At 45.3% G+C, this 21,375-nt stretch overlaps 1 protein-coding gene across 1 annotated transcript in view; it reads right to left on the bottom strand.

The window, feature by feature from the left end:
- The window catches only part of LOC115310141 (dimethylaniline monooxygenase [N-oxide-forming] 2-like), a 115,356-nt gene that overhangs the window by 91,124 nt on the left and 2,857 nt on the right, over window positions 1-21,375 (bottom strand). The window lies entirely within an intron of this gene.

Genomic DNA, 21,375 nt, shown 5'->3' with positions numbered 1-21,375 from the left:
TAGCCTAATATTTTTTTTCGGGTGTGTGCCTATTCTTTTGTGTTTATTATTGTTGCCTTTGTTTTTACAACCTCTACAAACACGCTCCCTTTCACTCTCCTAGTGTTAACGTTTAGGTGTTTTTTTTTTGTCTTACTAGTACTATAAACGTCCACTTCTTGGGCTACGCAAGCATATTTTTCAAACACTCGCAGAACGCTGTTACGCTGAAGAAAAACGCTCTTCTAAAACGCGTTTTTCGGACCTCCGCTTTCCATTCCGGCGAAGCAGGCCGCGCATGCGCAGTTTGGCACTCTCAGAGCGGAGCGGAAAGTGAAAACGGTGTACTAAAACTCTCTATTATCGTTGCTCGTTGAAACAGCTGTGGGTGTCTTTCCCTCGTCCATTTCAGTGTTTTGATTCGTTCTGTAAGAATTATAGTTTATCCAACGCGCTCTGCTACGTCTGCTTGTTTCCACCCTATGTCCGACAGCTGCAGATGCAAGAGCCATCAAAACATATGCAACGCCGTCTGAGTGCAGGTGACCTGGAAAAGAGAGCGCAGCGACGTACAGAAGGCATATTACGACCTACGTTCACAGGTGGCTGGGCTGGCACGTAGCTTCCCCTACGGTCACACTGGAGTCAAAATGGACAATCTTCAGCTAATAGTAATATCAAATACCGTGGAAGTTAATACTGGCAACTCCCGCGGAAACCGGGCGAAAAGTGATGGCAGCGCCCCTGGCGAGCTCGGAGTCCCCGCTAGCAGACAACTTCTCCAAAATGCATTGGTTTTGCCTATCTCCGTGCGAGGTGACCAACAAAAAAAAAAAATTGTAACGGACATTCGCTGCTTTGAAAGTTAAAAAATGGGTGCCAGCTCATGAGGGAAGGACATTCTCTTCGCGTGGGAAACATGTTACAGCTTTCTGGGTGCAATTTCGGAGTTTTCCCGAAGAAAACATTCTGGCACAACTTATGTAAGCCAAGCAAAACGCGAATGTATGCCTTCGCGCTGTTTCGTGAAAAAGAGAAATGTACAAAAATTTCAGAACATAGCTTCGTTTCAACTTTATTGTTCTTATCAGTCAATTCGTTTTGTCGTTGCATTTCCCATTTCTCATGAATGTCTTGCTTATAACCGTTTCGTCGAACAGGCGAGCTGGCTAATCCCGTTAAGATCGTCTCCGGATGAAGAAGCAGAAGTCAATTTCGAACCACGTACGTTACGGCGATGTCAGTATGCTCCGAAAGAAATCGTTGTGCATATGCAAATCTGACGCGATTATAGATCAACAAAAGCGGAGTTACGAAAAAAGCAGACTTCTCGCACTTGCAAAGAAAGAAGGGGAGAGCGTCGTAGCCCCGCGAAAAAAGGTGATTTCAGTCACGTTAATTGCAGTGCACAAATTCCGATTGTTAGCGCGTGGACGACCAACATCTTCTGCTTCGCTGCTTCTTTACTTCTACGATAAAGGCCGACACCCGTTGAACCGTCTCCACTCTTTCCATTTTTGAGTCTTCTTTCTTTTATATTTTTGAGGCGACGCCACTCTGCCGCGTTCTTTCTTCCTCCTGCTTATATGTTGCTGTGTATATTTTCTGTTTTCTTTTCTTTTTCTTTGCCCAACGTGTAAACTATTGCGTATCCTTGCTTTTTTTGGCTTAGTTTTTACTCCCTTTCCTTCGCTTCGGCGCTTACTACCCCCGGTTCGTCTGCTACGCTAGGCCCGGGCATTTTGAGGGCCGTCTGCAACTTTGCTGTTGTTGTTGTTTTCTTCCACTGTCGTCTGCGAAAACCTCCTATTTTCGCCTTCGATTGAGTTTCTAATCCAAAATCGTAATACGTACTTTTTGATATTTATTAAATATATTAAGAAGTGTAAGCTCGTTATCCATTTTTATTCGAAATGTATTTGTGTACTCCGGCCGGCATGTCTGCTACGGGCAACGTTACTAAAACACTCAGTTGGGAAACTCGCCGCCGAAACCTGGGCCGCTGGCGTCCACCGAGACCGAGCTAAATGCGACAACAGCGCCACTCTTTATCATTTGTCTGTACTGTGGTCACCTCGGGCTTTTTGAAAGCCGGTTTTTTGCGTAAAAACAAACGGAAAAGACTCTTTTTGTATGAAATTTATTGCAGTTTAGTACCAAATGATGGGCGCGTGATGTTTTTATCATCTTTAGTTCACAAGGTTTTGCGGAACAATTAATATTGTTTTTATAAAACCATGCCTCAGCGGGCCTTTCAGGTAGCGCGTCCAGACCTAGGTGCATTTTAACTTCAGTGCTGGAACGCGGCGCGTCCGCCGGGGAGACGGGGGTTCACCCCTGTCAAAGCCAAAAATAGAAGTCACGTGCAGTTTCTCGAGTGGCCGCTGCGGGAGAAATGGTGGCGTTGTGTTCGTCATTAGCTCGGTGCTCGGAGACAGATTGGGGCCATATTTTTAGGGCTGTCTCTATGGGAGTTTCCCAACTGAGTGTTTTAGTAACGTTGGCTACGGGTCATCGTTTGTTGATCAACCGGCCGCATTCGAGCATACACCAGAGCATACTTAGAGATGGCAGGCATACTATGTGCTGCCTACCATGGCAAGAACAAGTTTGTGCGATGTGGTGGAAAATCTTTTTTCTGCTTCCTACGTCAACCTACGGACACCTACGTCAACCAGTGCTTGAATGCACTTTTAAACTGCTTCGTCAAGCGAGCGAACGAACAACCCGCCAAAGTCACTGGAAAAAGAAATTCGAAAGCAAAAAAAGGTTACTCACTGCTAGCACATATAGAAGATTGCTGCCTGCGACCAAAACATTTCTGCGACTCTTTTTTACCGGGCAATGTGAGCTGCACTACGTTATTTATTTCCCCTGTTTTGTTTTCAATTCGTACCTACGCCGCGAAAGCAAATAAAGAAATGTACAACAAGCAGCTGAAAAAATAGGGACGATTTCTTCTTTTTTCATTAGTTTCGTCTTTTGCTTCCGCTTTGTTTGTCGTGAACTCAACACCAGTAGCGACCACCAGCTATTCATTTGCTGCTTTCCATTTTTCTTTCTTTTTTTCTATAAACGCCGCAACGATCGTCGTTGTTGAAATAGTTTTTTGCTAGCTTCTTTGTTTTATTCGTCGTTGTTCGCTACTCTTTCCCGTTTCTTTTTATTTTCGTCGGGAATGGCGGCACCATCTTTTCTGCAAAATTCGGTAAGTGTTTGCACGGTCATTTTTATCCTTACTTTTTGCTTTGTTTTTATGCTCCAGCAGCTCGTGCGCTTGCTCTGGTAATATCAACATGTCGTTTTTGCATGTTTCAATGATTACGACGTAGTTCGAGTAGCTAAACACCTTTTTTCCCCTTCCCAGACGCGTTTCAAACGCGTGTGATCCCCTGAGAGACGTTAGAGACCGCTAAACAAACTGCTCTAACTTTGTTTATGCGCGCGTTGTTATTCGATTGTCGATGCAGTTGCGATCAGTGGATTCCGCTTTGCAAACAGACTGACCGTAATAAATTGTTTCTGCTCTTAGGGTGACGAAACGGGGCTCGCAAAGCTCGAGGACGTCGCAGAGCCTATACTTTTCCATTGCGTCGGCTGCTTCCGTAGACTCCGAGTTCGCTAGGGGCGCCACTGTCACGTTCGCCGCCGCTCCTATGTGTTTTCGGAGGAGTTTCCAGTATTGGCGAAGCTATATCGTATTTGGTAATATATTAGTTTATTTGTCTTATGACTGCCACTCGTTACAGCAGAGTGCTCTATTTAAAACAAATCACGTTTTTAGCAGTTCCATAATTACAACTGACCAAACTTTTTTGTTCAAGAGAACGCTTGTGGCGCGTGTAAAATTTGGACGCTATTTATTGAAACATAGACGCCAATAGCCTTGTTTACTCTCCTGCTCCCAGAGAGAGTTACGCGCTACTCTTTGAGTGTATTTTTGTTCGATGAATAAAATTATAAAAATAAGCAGACTGCGCTCTCTTCGGTTCCGCCTACTTACTGACACACGAGTCAATAAGGAGTGCGCAATATGAACATGTACATAATTCAAAGTTATGCTTCTAAGGGTCCGAACAAAATGGTCCCGGACAAAATAGCCCGGAACTTGTTGGTTCCAATCGCAAACCGCAGCAAAGTTAGTTCCTGGTAAATTTTGCAGCATAGTTTGCTTCCTCTTCGGAGGTTATTCGATGGTTTGTACTCGATGCAAATTGAATATACAGGAAATATAATGTTCAGCTGAATACTGCAGCAATGAAATGTTAAGCATTTTAATGTTTACATAAACCTGGACCTTTTCACCATTTTACGGCAGTTTATTTGTGTTCGCTCAAAAAAAAATATAAAAGTTTGTGAATTGTTTTATACTTTTGATTTTCCAGTGCCCATTTCGAGTCCCGAAAGAAATAAAAAACTTGTGGCTTTAATCCCTGGTTTCAATGTGCGTCTTTCGACGCATCATGAACATCTTGTTTGGGTATCGACATCAACGCAGCGGTTTTTCTTCTGCACTGAAATAAAGAAACTTCGGCAAGAAAATAGAATAAAAATGAAGTGAACCAAGAGTGCAAACGACCTGGTTCAATTAATGCTGATATAATAAACCCAGGGGCAGGATAAAAACGGGGTGGACGACACAGAGCTAAGTGCAGTGATTGACCAGAGTAGAAGAAGCTACAAGTGGGAAGTTTAACAACGAAATTCGCTGTGCAAGAAGTTCCCAGGTAGCACACCGCGTCGGCCGGTATCGGGACTACGCCGGCCGGTCCCGGTAACAGGATGGCGGCGCCCGGCCATTGGCGCCGGTGAGCTACCGGCCACGGCCGGCGTCGGGGTTTCGTCTTGCTCACTGGCCAGTTCCGCCGAAGAAGTTACAGTGACTGGCCGGCATCGGGTTTTTGCTGTCTTTGCTGGCCAGTCTTTCTATGGAGGTTCCAGTAACTGGCCGGCATTGGTATTTTGCTGTCTTTGATGGCCAGTATTTACATGGAAGTTCAGTAACTGGCCGGCATCGGCACTTTGCTGTCTTTGATGGCCAGTATTTACACGGGAGTTCAGTGACTGGCCGGCTTCGGCGCTTTGCTGTTCAGGCTGGCGAGCCCCGCCATGGAAGTTCCGTTTACTGACCGACATCGTTTTATCTTTTTTTTTTTTTTTTTTGCCGTTTTTACTATGCAGTCAAGTCCTCCAGATTTTGACGAACTGTGGCAATTCATGAATAGCGAGTGAAAATATTTGCGTAGATCAATCCTTCGCAAATAACTGCCGACGCTGGTGTATTTGATCCCAGCATGGCAGGGCTGACGTGTTTTATCGCGAAAACGCGAGAAAAAATAATGCGGCGTGGAACATTTGCAGTTCAGGATTCGAGACTCTGACCACCTACGCTATGAGGAATAAATTACACAACACCGAACGACACGTTTTCAGGAAGCTAGTTTAATTTGATGCACTATACTTAAGGTCGGTGGTATAGACCCTTTCAGGCAACATTTCATGGGCGCCGCCATCTTGGCGTCACGTGACCCTGCCGCCATAACCGCCCTTCAGTTTCTCGCCGTTCCTCCGCGTTGTGTGCGGTTCACCGGCCACTACCGGAGCTTTGTTTTCGCGTTTTTTTACGTCCCGCGTTGAAATCCTGTGTTTTCTTTAGGTATTTTCAATATTTCGGGCTTTTATTTAATCATTTGGTATCTATATGTCAACATAGCTCTTGTATTTTCTTATTTATGAAATGGAATCGGACAGCGAATGGATCGACGATACAAGATTCTGGCTTCAGAGGCGATGTAAGTTCATCCCATTCTAACGTTTTTGTCGCTAATAAAGGGCAGTCAACACCATTGCGACATATGCAAATTTCAACTGACGCAGAGAGGCTGTCGCAGTCGTGCTTCTCGGTGCATGCGCACGCTCGTTTCTGTAAAGCCGACCCGCATGTAAGCGATTTAGCGTGCGACGAGACGAGCGACGGTGACTGCGACGAGACGAGCGACGGTGACAACGACGAGAGTCAGCGACGAAGATTTCTCACTGTCGCCTGTTGCATCGCTCGGTTTTTTGGGTTTTTAGAAAACGACGCTCACCGTCTTGGTCGCTTGCTCCCGTCGCTTCCATGCGGTTTGCCTCGTCGCGCGACTGCCCGAGCGACAGCGAAGCGGGTCACCGTCGCGTGTCTCGTTGCTCGCCGAATCGCTTGCATGCGGTTTATACTTAATATCGAGGCGTCAATGCTTCAGTGCTGTGTGCATGGGAATTATTTGAGTATAAACCGCATGTAAGCGATTTGGCGAGCGACCAGATAAGCGACGGCTACCCGCTTCGCTGTCGCTCGGTCAGTCACGCGACGAGGCAAACCGCATGGAAGCGACGGAGCGAGCGACCAAGACGGTGAGCGACGTTTTCTAGAAATTCCAAAACCGAGCAATGCGACGGGCGACAGTGAAAAATCTCCTTTGCTCGTCTCGTCGCACGCTAAATCGCTTACATGCGGGTCGGCTTTACGGAAACGAGCTCGCACATGCAGCGAGAAGCACGACTGTGATAGCCTTACTGCGTCAGTTGCAATTTACACATGTCGCAATACTGTTGACTGCCCTTTATTAGCGACCAAAACAAAACGTAAGAATGAGATGAACTTACATGGTCATTGAAGCCTCATAATCTTGTATCGTCGACCCATTCGCTGTCCGATTCCATTCCATAACGAAGAAAATACAAGAGCTATGTCGAAATATAAATATCAAATGATTAAATGAAAGTCCTTAGTATAGAAAAGACCTAAAGAAAATGCAAGATTTCAACGTGTAATGTAAAAAAATACGAAAACCAGGCTCCGGTAGTGGCCTGTGCAGCACACAACGCGGAGCAACAGCGAGAAACTGAAGGTCGGCTATGGCGGTCCGGAAAGCGCGCGAAGGGCGCGCCGACTGGTGGCAGCTCGAGTAACTGACTCGCTGAAAGCGTCTACACGCACGTGTTTGGCACTGATAAGAAAAATAAAATAAAAACGGTATAGCGGAGAATCCGAGTGAAGAACAACAACCACAATTAACAAACACGTGGCATGATTGAGCACGCGCTTTGAGTTACAAAAACAATCATTTGCATTACATTGCAGAATCTGGACAAGAAAGGGATGTGTGTTTTGCTTATGACGTTGCGAGATGTACACCACTTTCCTGAGATCATGTTATTGGTGATTTTAATTGAGTGTGAAAATATGCTATTTCAAGCAAGAATCGACTATTTTCTGTGGTAGCTACGATCATCTAACAGAAATATTTCAAATGTTCACATAGCCAGATGATCTGTCCCCGCTAGCTTATGTTATACGACATACCGCACCAAAAAAAAGTAAATATAAAAACATTTTTTTTTAACACGATAAAACGGGAAACACAAGGGTGTTTACACTGCCGGGTTTGTGAATGTGACCCCTTGGCGCTACAAAACATAAATGTTATCACACCGAACGATACCGTTTCTGAAAGCTAGTTTATTTATCCGCACTGTTCTTCGACCTCAGGAATAAAAACATTATAGGCCTAATAAAAAAGTAAAATTGCGGAGCACAACCTCAATAAGTAAAACCAGGGGGCAGGCGATGGATATCACTGATGTGCCAGAACAAAATTAAGTACTACTTTCCGGAAGTCAGAAAATTAAGAGGTGTGCTCAATACGTAGCGCGCTATGAGCTCAGGTAAATAACTGCCTTAAAATAGCGGTATTTTTGTTTTAATAGTGGCTAAAGGTGACCGCCTTCAGACAAACTTCGGCTGCATCACTGTGGCAGTTTGACCACTACATACACATTTTCCCATGTTTCTCTCAATATTCCCATTATTATTAGCTTCTTTACTTCGTTGAAAGCACTTGCGCTGTTTGCGTACTACACCAACCAACCTATTAGCACGGAGGGAGGGATTTATCCCGGCAAACAGGAGTGCCACGGTTTGTGCATTGCATCAACTCAAATTTGGGCTCGCACTTTCTATTTTCACATTCGGCGTGACTTTTACCCTAAAGTAGGGGGCCGGCGACTGGAAAAAACACAGCAAATATTTAAAATAATAAAAACAAGAAAAAAAACGCGATAAAAAAAAATCAGGAAACTTCTTCTCTAGTGGGATTCGAACCACCGACGACTACGTTACCAGCAGGACGCGTTAACAACCAAAGCCAAACCGACATACAGAACGTCTGATGTTTTAAAAGAGTATACGTCTGCTGAAGTCGGTTGGATACATTGTGCGGTTAGTTTCGTATTTAATTTTTTGCTACGTGTTCAGGACGCATTTATATTATTGTGGCAATGTTTACTTGCTAAATAAGTTATTATTACTGCGTATACTAATGTTTTTTTTTTTTAATTTGCATTACTGGTCGTTTTATTGCAAGCGTGTTGAAGATAGTTTCCGTAAAGTCGTTAGATACCCATTAGAGCCAACCAATGCAATCCAATCCAATCCACAGCCCTTTTTTGCACGTTTGGCCGGGGGTGTGGGTTTTCATATCTCTGTCTTCAGGTCAATTCACCGATTAGTCGTGATGCGTGGAGTTTATCTTAGTTTCAAATGTGTCTAAACAAGAAGGAAGCGACTGTGAGCCGTGGAACTGCGTCAAATCTGCTCAACAGCCAAGATCATGGTACGGTCGTTCCAAAGTAAGTTCCTTTCTTTGTCTGTTAGGGCTAGATTATTCTTTCCTCCGTTCAAAATCCTTGTTATTGTTTAGATCGCTTGCTTTTACCAGTATTACTAATTGTGCGCGAATGGGGTAATGCGAGGCTGTTTTTCTTCGCTCACAAATAGGCTGCATACTCGCTCGAGGTCCATCAGTAGCGGCGGAACGTTTGGGGAGATGGAGGGGGGGGGGGGGGGGGGGGGGGGGAACCGCGGCAGCGCTTGGGCAGCGGCGGGCGCGCGCGCGGGAGGGGGGGGGGGGGGGGGGGAACCGCGGCAGCGGCGGGCGCGCGGGCCCGCCGGCGGGTGGAGGCGGAAAGGGGAAAGAGGGTTGTTTGATTGCCTCCCTCCACCGTATTGTTCACTGGTGAACTAGAATGTCTGGAAGAGCGCGGTGCCCTCCGCCTCTATTATTTGTCGCGGGCGTTGGCCGTTGCAGTGGGACAGCATCGGCGACATGGAACTTTGTGGTGTCGTCGGACGAAAATCTGTGTTTGTCGCTCTAGTGGGACGAGGCTTTAGAGAAAACGTGAATAATTAGCAGATGCTGTGAAAACCATACAAGGGGATTATTTTAGGCCTTTATTATTCTTAGTATGGGCGACCAATGTGTCCGCACATCCGTCCGTTACCTGAGCTGCCAAGAAAATTGTGTTTACAGTCTTATGCATATGGGTGGGAGTTAGCACATTCCACTTGGACCTGTTCGAACTTTTGCTAAAGCTCCTTTCGCATTCTTTATTTTTTTTCTTCTCCAATTTGTGAGTTGGGAGTCTACACTCGTATGTAGTGTATGTATTCCTCTCTTTTATTCCTTGTTTTTTGTGTTACTTTTCAGGATGTTCAATCAGAATGAACTCACCACCTTATTACATGGAAAGGCTGTTGTTATTTCCAAAGTGTCTGTAAAACAGTCTACCTGACATCTTTTGCTCACGCCCTGGTTTCTGAAGCTCGCATTCTCCGAACACAGCCTTTCTGATTTCTCTGATCCTTTTTCTTTTATGTTCAATAGATCAAGTTGTGAGTGTGCACCAGTCTGCGTCCTATGTGTTCCTGTCCTTTTGTCCTTGTCTTTTTGTGCACTTTTTTCACGTTGGTCTATGATATTTTTTATCGTATATTCTAATCTGTGTTTTCATGTTTATACTTACTGCAGTCCTTACCGAGTAGAAGTTGGCATTCACTTTCGCCATTCTGATGCGAGTGTCCTGAGACGACACAGAATGACAGCTTCCTCCGCTGAAGGCCAGGCTTCATGGAAGACTGCCAAGGCTGTTCATGGTAAGGTGCTCTATATATTGAGCAATATAATAGAACCTTATTGCTGATAGGATTGTTTTTAACGCAGACTGTATTTATGGACTGGCCTTTAGCAATTCCGATGCCATTCACGTGGAATGAAATCCTGTAGGAAAATTGCGCATCCCATTCGTAAGCGGAATGCTGAGTTTACAACAGAAGTGCGTCTCGACTTGCTGCCAGTATTGCTGTCTGTGTTGTGTTTGCATTTTTATTTGTTTATTTAGTGTTCCCAATAATGGCTGAAGCCTTCCCATTGGAAGTGGCAACACACAAACACAAATGAACGGCAAGTGAGGTGAACAGCGCCACTCACGCCGTTCGCCACCGCACCCATTGGTTTTCGATGAGGTTTGCAGTATTGGTCTCTATGGTATTTGGTCATATATCGCACATGAACACAACCAGGGCACTGTGCCTACAATTCAGCACTCACAAGATTTGAATTAATACACCCTGCAGCTGGTCGCACTTTCAGAGTCATTTTAATGTTGCGAAAATGAATAATGACATTGGCATATTTCTCGTGCCAAATCGTTCATGCCTGTTCCGAACTCTGATCCCCACGAAATCACAGTAGAGTCGTTTCTGTTGTACAGTAAAACCTCGTTAATTCAACCCCCGCTAATTTGGATAATTTGAACTGCCGATTCGGTCCCGTCAAACGTATGTATTAGTCAATGGCAGCAAACGCTCATTAATTCAGAGGGAACGCGGCGCACTATCGTAAATTCGGACAAATTCGGCAGGTGGCGCTATCTACCGTCTGTTCCAAAAGGTATAACCGATATCCATCCGAAGTGCGCACGTGATTTTTCCGGTTTTCCCATGGTTTTTCGGTTCTCCGTGTTTCGCACCAGTTTTGCTCTGGATCGCCGTGCTTCAGCGCGTTACTCTCCTGGCAAGGAAGCGGCAGAAGCATTGCTGCAACGGAAAAAGGGTAGCACAAGTGACCGACGACCGGAATGGCAAAATCGCGACACGCGGGGCTATTGTTCCCGAGCGTGCCAATAGCGAGAGTGACAGTCACGTTTTATGCCTCAACGCGGGGATCCTAAAGCCCGCCATTTTAACAACTATCCTATCCCTCAATTTTTCGTCGGCCACCCCCGCATTGTAAATTGCAACGTGACTGGCACTCTCGCTATCGGCGCTCGGGAAAAATGGCGCCGGGTGTCGCGATTTCGCCGCCCCGATTACTGGTCAGTTGTGCTACTCGTTTTCCGTTGCAGCTGTACTAGGCTAAGAATTTAGCGACGCAAGTGGAAATACTGAGGGCCTTAAAGGGCAGCGTCTTTCGACAACTTATGGAAAGTTACGACGTCAAGAGAAGCACTTTGGCCACGTACGTAGAAATTTTGGCCGATATCCTACGGGCTTTTGAGAGCGAGAAGTTCAACGCGAAAAGAAAGCGGCCGTGGAAGGTGGTGCACCCGAAACTAGAAGAGGCCTTGCTGTGCTACATTGTCAGCGCACGGGATGCGTAGATCCGACAGTGCGAGTGCGGTGGAGCACTCGACCGCGCTAAGGAAAGTTGCCGTCTTCGCCCAAGTGTCGTCCAGAAAGCAGGCGGTAATAACAGATTTTTTCTCAAAATAAAGGTTTGTCACAGGGCAACGTTTTCGCGCAGCTTTCTTTGTCCTTTCGATATTTCTACTTTCGGTTAATTCGGACATTTTTGCCGGTCCCATGAGATCCGAATTAACAAGGTTTTACTGTAGTGGCACGGCAAATTCTATACTTGTTTTGCTTCAATCTTTGTAAGGGGGACGCTGTAATCCAATTCTACTCATCTCTGATGTACTAGATAGCACCATATTTGCAGAGATAGTCTTCAGATTTTGTAGTTCCAGCAAAATATATTTCAACTTATAAAATATTTGTTATTTGGCTTGTAAATTTTCAAGCAGATCTAGATTGAAGGCAGCAAATATCTTACCTGCAGTCATGGTATGTGTCCGAAGTGTATTGCATTAAAATAATTGACCCAACCTCTTATTTTTGTTTTCAGTGCCTCTAGCGAATTGTGGATGCTAGGATTGCTTTTGTTTGTTTCACATAATCTACAACACTTTTTTCATCTTTATACTCAGTGCAGCCCTTGCCGAACGGAAGCTAGCATCGACTAGGCCAATTCGTTCCTGCATCATCAGCCAAGCCAAGGATCAGGTCCATGGCAGTCTGCGAAGGTTGTTGATGGTAAGCTGCCTTATATATACAGCTGTGTAATAGCAGCTTGTCCTGGATGACAATTTGAAATGCGTGTTTATGTTTTAGAAAGTAAAATTTGCATGGGCATACTTGCAACGTGAAACCTCACCAAGCCTGTTCTGACCTTTCATCCTTTTGAGATTTCAGTACAGCCGTTTCTGCTGCGCACATACTGCCTACTTTGGCCAAGTAGAGACTTCATCCATATGAAGGTAAGCAGGTGATTATCAACTGCTCAGTGCTGTCCGTGGTGACGTTCTCTCCTTATCAGATGACTTACCATGCTTGGTTCGCAAGGCATTTTAAAAGGAGAGCAAGTCCGCTGGTGCATGATGCTCCCAGTACTGAACAGTAGACGATCGCTTGTTCATACTCGTAAAGATCACGACTGTACTTCAAGCTCGGCAAGTGTGACACTTATGTGTTTCAGCCAGTGGCTGTGCAGTATAAAACGCGCCCAATTGGCAACTTTAATGCAGTCTCGTGTAGTCCCATTGATGTTTTCTTTTGGCATGCATGATATGTGTTCACACTTTTTTTTCCCTCGCTTACCGATAGTCCTAGCTGTCTGCAGAGAGTGAGTGTGAAACAAGCCTCTGAAGCAGTATGCAGTGCAATTTTGGTCTATTGTGCAAGCGAGGAAGAAGACTGCTCGTTTGGCTGTTGAGGCTGTGACATAGACATTAGATAGTTTTATCTGAGCATTGTTAGACCCGCTCCACTCAAAAGGAAAGCACCTGCATGCACACAACGCTCAGTCAGCAACGACCAACCGGAGCGCAGATGCCGATGGAGAAGACAATTCCTGCACCCCTATGGCCACTGCCGACTGAGCGTTACGTGCATGCCTGGTTAATTTCCCGCTCAGTGGCTGAGCTGAGCGGGCCATAAAAAGCGCTCAGCTAAAACTTTTTCTGATAGGGGATGGCTGACGCATAGATATTTCAGACAGAGGGATGGCCGACACTGCTCACATCAATTCTCAGTGTGAGCAGCTCTCATCGCAATACGGAAACTATGATTAAAACTTCCTCTACCCGTTTCTGAAGGTTTTGGGACATGTGCTCCTGGCAGTATTGTCGGGCTAGACATCATTACACCCAGATCCACTCTAATAAATTCTAAGAGGATGAAGTCAGTTGCCACATAACTTGTGCAAAACTAAATCTGGAACTCACTCCTCCTTCCTGTTTTCCACTGTATTGAGAACCTTGTCCCAGTATGTGATGGGTATGTGAAGAAAATTGACCAGATAAACAATATCACTTAGAAAATAGATGTCCCATACATATTAACCTGCATCTACCAGCCACTGTACACTACCTCACTACTGATTTGGTATCTTTCAATTGATATTCCTGAACTGTTCGCACCTGTAGACATCTTAATGATGATAACGAGGGAATGTTTCATCTCATGGGATGTCATATGCTTAAAGTAAGTGAGGCTTGCGGGCATTTTAAAGGGCTAGGGCATGCCGATGGAAAACACTCAATGTGAGTTTGATGGTGGACGCTGATAATATATACTAGTTTTTGTGTAAGTCGCTATTTTTTATTTCATGAAGTCTGCAGATGACTTTTAGTCGTCAAGTTGCCATTATGTGGGAACCGGGGCAGTGCCCGGACACTGCCATAGACCCAATGGAGTCGATTTCTAGGAAAACTGGGCGCTCAGCAGCGCTTCCGTGGTCGGAGGCGCTCATTACTGCAACGAATCGAAGCCTCATAGCTCTATTAATAGATTGCGAAACTAAAATAAGCAGCGATAATTATGTCCATAAAATGAAGCGTTAACGTATAAATAATTACTTTTGACGCCGTCGAGCTAGCTGGAGCGGCTTCCTAGCCGTTTGCGAAGACAAAGCCGCTCAAAATCCAACATGGCGCAGCCCTTTCGACGTGCCCTGCCGCTGCTCCCTGCCGTGGTACCGCCGGTACTGCGGTAGGTTTTGTTTGGAAATTTACGGTTCGCGCGTGCCATACCACGTTTTATGGCAAAGAATTGTAAGTTCTGCTTGCCTACCTTTTGTCCAGCAGTTGACAGTCCGTTACTTGTCGTCGGCGTCTTCCAGGGAATCGAAACAGATGCAGCATTTTTCGCACTCGTTGACGGATTTATTCAGTCATTTGCATGACAAGAAAAAACAATTTACACTGTCACTTTATACAAGCGTTGCTATGCGGAAAAAAAATTAATAATGAGCGCAGTATCTACGTTAGCAAGAGGTGCTACAGTGAAGATACAATGTGCGACACTGTTAGCTCGAACATGACATAGCTTTTTCACTTTGAAAGGCTATCGGCGCTAGTTCGCCAAGTGACTACTTATAGTTTCGTAAACCTCAGACGCAACTATGGCGCGAGAATATCGGTCTTCGCGATTGAAAAACACAATAGTCATGTCTCGCTAACATGGTCGATCGTTTCGGTCACGCCGCTATAAATGTCATTTTCGGGGACTGATATGTGTCCCCATACAATTCTAACTCGTCACGTTAAATAAAGAAACCCGAAGTACGTACTATGGACAGCTAGCTTGGGAGCGAAATGGATAAATACATGTTTTTTTTTATCTTTTTATTGTGGTCTCTGTAAAGACAAACGCAAAAAATGTGTGTGTGTGTGTGGGGGGGGGGGGGGGGAATAGTGAGGCAAAAAAGAATGACGAGGGTAGAAAGTTGGGCGAGTTGGTGATTCATAATGATTAAGAAGCGCGACAGGACAACGGACACAGAAGGAGACACAACACTGTGTCTGTGTCTCCTTCTGTGTCCGTTGTCCTGTCGCGCTTTTTAATCACCATAATCATTTTCAAAAAAGAATAGTAAAGCTCTTCAGTTACGGAATTTACCCAGAGCTGCACAATTGTCAGATATGACAATGGTGACTCAATGGTTACAATTTTCAGGGGTTTCCAGCCTGAATCACTTGCAGTTCTTTCCCTTTCCCAGTTGCAGATGACAAAAATAAACAACATACCACCTTCATTGTTTATTCTTTGCGATCTTGGCAGGGATCCAAGATTATGGATGACCAACATTATAGAGAATTGTTTTGGAAACTGGAGATGTCCATATTAAAGAGAAAATACTGTAACAGCAAACAGAAATGTCTGTTTCCGTGACATGAAAACACAATAATCATAATTTATGATATGTGTTACATAGAAGCAAACCCAGTGTGAAGTAAATATGCAGCCTTGCCGGAGAATTGTATGCAAACAGCTCTATTGGTGAGGCAGGCACAAAGCCAGGGGGGAGGCCCGTAGGGCCTGGCCCCCCCCCCCCCCCCCCCCCTGAAATCTTCCAGTTTGCTAGGACCTCCTCTCCCCCCTCCCCCCATACAGCATTTTGTCATGAGCGGGCCCCCTCCCCCCCGAAACAAAATCCTGGCTACGTGCCTGCGGTGAGGTATGTCTAAGAAGATATTGAAATGGTTATAGGTTGTAGATTCTCAAATACCAACTTGAACGTATGTTACGATAAAACATCAATTCTTCAACCTGTGTAATAAGACAATAATGCAAAATTTTAGTGGGTCAGATATTGTCCACCAAAACTTGAGATCTTAAAGAGTGGAACTCTCCAAATACGTTGTTTGAATTCTAGCTGCCAACGGTCCTGGAGTCACTGGTTCGAAGCAACAGATATTTCCCATGAAAAAACTGAGTGCGCAGGCGAGCTGGTGGATGTTGATCATAATGTAGAAAACCCGAGACTGTGGTAAAAGCAAGGAAACAGAGTCGAAGAAGAAAGACAGGGGAAAAGAATGTCTCAACGTTCTTTTCCCCTGTCTTTCTTCTTCGACTCCGTTTCCTTGCTTTTACCACAGTCTCGAGTTTTCTACATTAAGATATTTCCACCCTTGCCCTCCCACCCTAAAAAGAAAACTGCCTAGAGGTTGTTGGCCACCAGCAGGCTAACAACGTGTCTAAATAAAGTGGATGCTCAGAGGCTTCTGTTAGTCTATGATCTTGCTCCATAAAAATCGTGCGAGGAGCAACCTGCTGACGCAGTGGACAACATTGTCTCTCGAGGGTCTCAAGAAGCACAGCCAAAAGATTTCATGCCTAGTTGAAAGCTCGTGTCATTCTGACTGGTCCATGCAAATAAACAGTTAACACAATGAATTGTAACTCGGGCAAACTTATTCGTTGCTTACTTACCGACTTGAACCAAAATCTTTAAAAACCTAATAATGTGTAGATCTAGCTCTCTGTAGACCACTTTGGTATTTCCCATTTCTCTTGGCCTCTTGATGAGCTTCCGATACCTGTCGCTTGCACCGTCAAGTTGAACCACGAGTTGAACCAGATTTTCTTGGCGTGGCCACCGCGATCCTGTGATGCCCATGGGATGGACCAGCCACTTCATTGCTCTTTCTCATTTTCGCTGTATGTGTGTTCTCTATCCTCTCAGGATCTGCACAGTACAATGTAAGAACACATTAGTTTGTCTCGTCACAACACATGAACTTGCAGAAGAGAAACAGGGCTATGAAATATTGCAGAGGGCTGCTCCTACTATCCTTTTGTTTTTGTTGTAATTCTCTTTGCCCCAGCCACTCTCGTTTTACATCACAGTTTATCGTAGATTAGACTGCATAGATCACTACGACAGAACCTAGCATGCTGATGGTTACATATTCAGGAAGCTTGATAGGTTGGCCAACAATCAAGTGCACTTTACAAAAAAGTTACCACGGACATACCTTTTGTCTATTGGGGTTCCCTGTCCCTGAGGCTTGTTGGAGTGATTTTCATGCCTTGAGAATCTGCATGAATACACAAAAAAAAATGCAAATGATGCTCTTTTATGTGCAACAAACAAAAAAAAAAGCCTAACGCGAGTTTTAATTGTTTTGAGGGGAGTGCGTTGGGAGGCGTAAACAATTTCGAAAGAATTATACATGAAAGGACGGATAGCACATCTCGCGATCAAGCTCTGCTGTCTGCATTCCACCTTTCTATGTTTTACTATCCAGCTTTCTATTTATTTCTCAAAGAAATAAAACGTGGCAAAACTAGTCGCAGGGCTGTAAAAGAATCTACACGAGATACATTAATAAAAACGAACAGATATTATAAGATGTGATCTCCGAAATATTATAACTGGGAGAAGAATATTTATATAGAGACTGCAATTTACTCGACGGGGATCGACACTGCTGTGAGCGAGATCGACGAGAGGTAGAGGAGGTGATATTTCGCCAACAGTCTACAGATCATAACATATTTGCAGGACGGTCTTCATCCACAAAACCGTGCTAAGAACGCTCGCCGAAATGGGTACATCGCAATGAAATCACGGTGACATTTTGTAAATTTCAAAAATGAAACGATGTATTCAATTACCTAAAAGAGTACAAAACCCTCAAATGGTGTCATTTGTGGCTGGAAGATCAGCTTAGGAAAAGTTTCCATTGGGGTGAAAACTTTCGAACTCACCGTCGTCAGTTTGGATCCGAACGAACAGGTGCTTCTTGTCCCTGACGCTGCTTGGGCACGACTTTGCGTAACCGCACAAATGAGGTGGTTCAAAGACACGAAAAGCTTTCCACTTGCCCAAAAGTGCGAGGCTCGCGCAATGCGATGATCGGGGCGCCGAAGCTTGACGCTCCGAAGGCGAGCGAAAGAGCAAGCACCGAGTCACCGAGCCAACCGAGCAGACCCACGGACGCCTCCACAACGGTCCACCGGTTTCAGAACGCGAAGAGCGCAAGCGCGCATGCGCACAGGCAGCGGTTTTGTTTTAGAAACGCAAAAACCAGAAAAAAGCAAAATTTCGAGAGTGTGATGTTGAATTGAACTTTTAAAAAAATATATTATATTTTTAGGAATACTTAATTTGTATTTAGTAAATTAATATGCAGTAATAACTAAAGTTGAATGCGGTTTAATTCATTATTGTTTTGTTTAGTTTTTAGTAATGAGCGCCTCCGACCACGCGAGCGCTGCTGTACACCTCTATGGTGGCGCCATCCGTGTTCGAGCCGCGCAACTCGCTCTGTGTCCGGAGGTTGACCGGGGTGTCATACTCTGCAATGCATTACATGTTTACCTGTGTCTACCCAATCTCATTAGTATGTGTACAACGGTGAGCTGTATATGTCAAGGATATGATTTGTCATTGTCTCAGTAATGCTAATGAATCGCTATGTTTACCTAAAAATGCTGAATGTGGATATCGGGGACTGCACACCTATCGTAACAAACGTCAGTGTTAAACAACATGCCAAGTACTCAGCCAAGCTCGCCCGTCTCTCGACATGCCCTTTTGAATTAAAATAGATGATTTCCACAAGCCTTTCTCTGAAGTGGGCCTTTTGCATACAAATAGCTGACCTTGATTATGAGATAACTGGACCATTTTCGCCCCTTGGTCATCCAGTGTGTTGTTACAGGTGTGTCCCTTAGGGATTCTTGTTTTGATATAGTTTCCAGATTGAAAATAAAATAAAGACAATTAGTGCATTAGCTACAAAAAAATTTCCTTTTACATGGGCTGCTTGTCTCATGCCTCTCACCCCAGTTTGGAATTTCTGGATTGTCACGTCCAGCTGGTATTGATTTACCCTGTCATTCTACTGTGGTGTCGATTCTCTTTACAGGTGCTGTAATGACGGACTTGCCTTCTCGGGTGCATGGTCGACTTGCATCACAAGCTGCATGAGAAGTGTGAAGAAAATTTCCTAGGCCCGTGACATGCAGCCTCTTTCATTCAGCGCACTCCTCTGGCGACAAGCGCATGATTACCAGCCGACTGTAGCTTCACTGCAACTGACAATAAACAATGACGGTAACAATTTTGTATGTTTCATTTATTGTTTACACACATTACGTGTTAAAATAACCCTTGTTATGAACTACATCATTTCTATCCAGGTGTGAATTGCACACAAAACCAAATGTTAGCATGGAAAACAAGACCGTGAACTGTATGGTTTTAGCCCGCTAGCCTGGGGTCTTGCTGGTATCTTGCGGTACTGCTGGTACTATGCCGGGGATTTGTGCTGGCAGCAGCCCGGGAACTCACTGGGAAAAAAGACCGGGAACTGTATGGCTTGAGGCCGCTAGCCTGGGGTCTTGCTGGTATCTTACCGTATTACTGGTACTACGCTGGGGGTTTGTGCTGGCAGCATCCCGGGAACTCACTGGGACGCCCAGTGCCGGGCGTCCCAGTCAGTCCCAGTCGCTGGCCAGTGACTGGCAATCTCACTGGCCCGTTGTCGCCCCACGGGGCGTTTCCAGCGTCGGGCCAGTAGGATCTTGCCGGCAGACCGGTACCGCCCCATTCCCAAACCAGCAAGTTGTGCTACTTGGGTTATAGCAACACAGCACCGCGTATTCTTCAGCACCAAACTTCATGCAACAAACGAGCGACGAACGCCGCAAAAAGAAATACATGATGTGAAGGTGTCAGTTGATGAGTGACTCCATTTGCAAGCAAACGACACACTTGCGAATGCTGAAAACTCCAGCACACTACCCACGTAGAACACCATCAGTAAATAGGGTGTTCACAAAATATGTTTCGACAGTTTGAAAGGGGTTACAACTTCTGAGCTAGTCGGAAATCTGAAGCAGTTCATTGACTATCTCATGCATCGCGGCAGCCGTTGGTCCTGCGGCAGCGTCGGACGCAGGGCGAACAAAATGTAGGTTGCTTAGACTGGCAGCAAAAACCCGTCACCCGAGCCCACCGCGAGCGCCAGGCCTGCATGGGGAGCTGCGAGCTACTCGTTTGTTCCGGAAGAACTCTGCGCCTTATACCGAAAAGGCTACAATATTATCGCTGGTGAATCCACCTTTACCGCGACTATTATTAGCGATAGGGCGAGGGTATCACTGTTGTACTCGCCCTTTCCCGGCGCGCAAGTCACGTGCGATAAACGTGCGCATGCTCCGTTTTTTTTTAGGGAACAGGACGCTGGCCCAGTACACGCTCAGTACATCTGATGCTGTAAGATGCTCAAGGAGCGTTTATTTCTCTCCACCAACCTCACCGTCCAAGCGCTAATAGACTGACAAGACGGAACGGGCAACACTGCACTCTACCAGCTGCACTACACACACACAGCAACAGCGCAGCGGAACCGGTATCGCACCATCCCTTTGGAATGCTAAGCGGCCGCGGCAAGTCGGCGCAATCTCACAGTTTCGGTGAAGGTTCTTTAACTCGGGCAAAAAAGTTCTTCTCGTAATTGTTAGCACATACAAAAAGAAAAACACCGTGTTTCCTTCTTTCGATGGAAAATGAGTTTTATCAGGCGCATTTCATGGAGATTTGTTAACTGTTCGATGTAACGTCTGGCTGCAACGAGAAACCGACACAAAAAGCATTACGCATATAGGGAACCATATCAAAATATGTCCCCTGGCAAAATTTCAACTTACCACCTTGAGATTGTGAGCTAAGTGCTTTATCGACCGAGCCAGCGGGGGACGGCGTTTGCTCCACGCAGAGAGAGGCCCTTCCGTTTGGCATTCGAAGACCGCGCGCCCAGGCGCCTCGAAGCCTGCATATTTCTTTATCCCGTTTCGGGTTATTCAACATCATGGCAAACTCAACTTTTCGTTTCCTAATTGCCCCGAGGGGCATAAACGGCCGCTGATTCCAATTACGTCGAGACATTGCCAATCTACAATGGAAGACGCACCAGGCTGTTGGCCGCACGCGGTACGTGAAAACACGGAAAGGTGGGGACAGTGCGGCGAGTGCGAGCAAAAATTATATTTACTTCATTTGTCTACATCTTTCTCTTCCTGTAGTTCCGCTTGTTGTAGGTTTGATAGACCACCATTCAAGAGTTTATTGTCACTGTAGTCTCTTTTCTCGTCACTATCGTGAGTGGGGTTTCAGACTAGTCTCGCGCGTGCGGATGTTTTTTTCCGAACAAGCTGAATCATTATCGTCAGTGACCAACTTAAACGGCAGGCAAAAGTATTCAACTGCCCTGCCTTCACGTGAGCCATCTGAATTCCATATGGCATTGACCGTACTTCCACGACCAACATATCTTGAAGCCGGAAAATTCACTCTTGAGCAGGCAGAGCAAAAGCACGACCTGCCTTTTGCTATCAATTTGAAAGTTACTATACACAGATATTTGTTTTTTTAGAGAAACTCAAGAAGACACAATGGTTAATATAGATGGTATTTGCCTTTCTCATAGATACGTCAAAACAATTTA

The sequence above is a fragment of the Ixodes scapularis genome, unplaced genomic scaffold (genome assembly GCF_016920785.2).
Source record: "Ixodes scapularis isolate PalLabHiFi unplaced genomic scaffold, ASM1692078v2 PGA_scaffold7__128_contigs__length_106722199, whole genome shotgun sequence".
NCBI lineage: Eukaryota > Metazoa > Arthropoda > Arachnida > Ixodida > Ixodidae > Ixodes > Ixodes scapularis.
The sequence above is the reverse complement of the archived record's forward strand: the minus strand, read 5'-3'. Positions and strand labels throughout refer to the sequence as shown.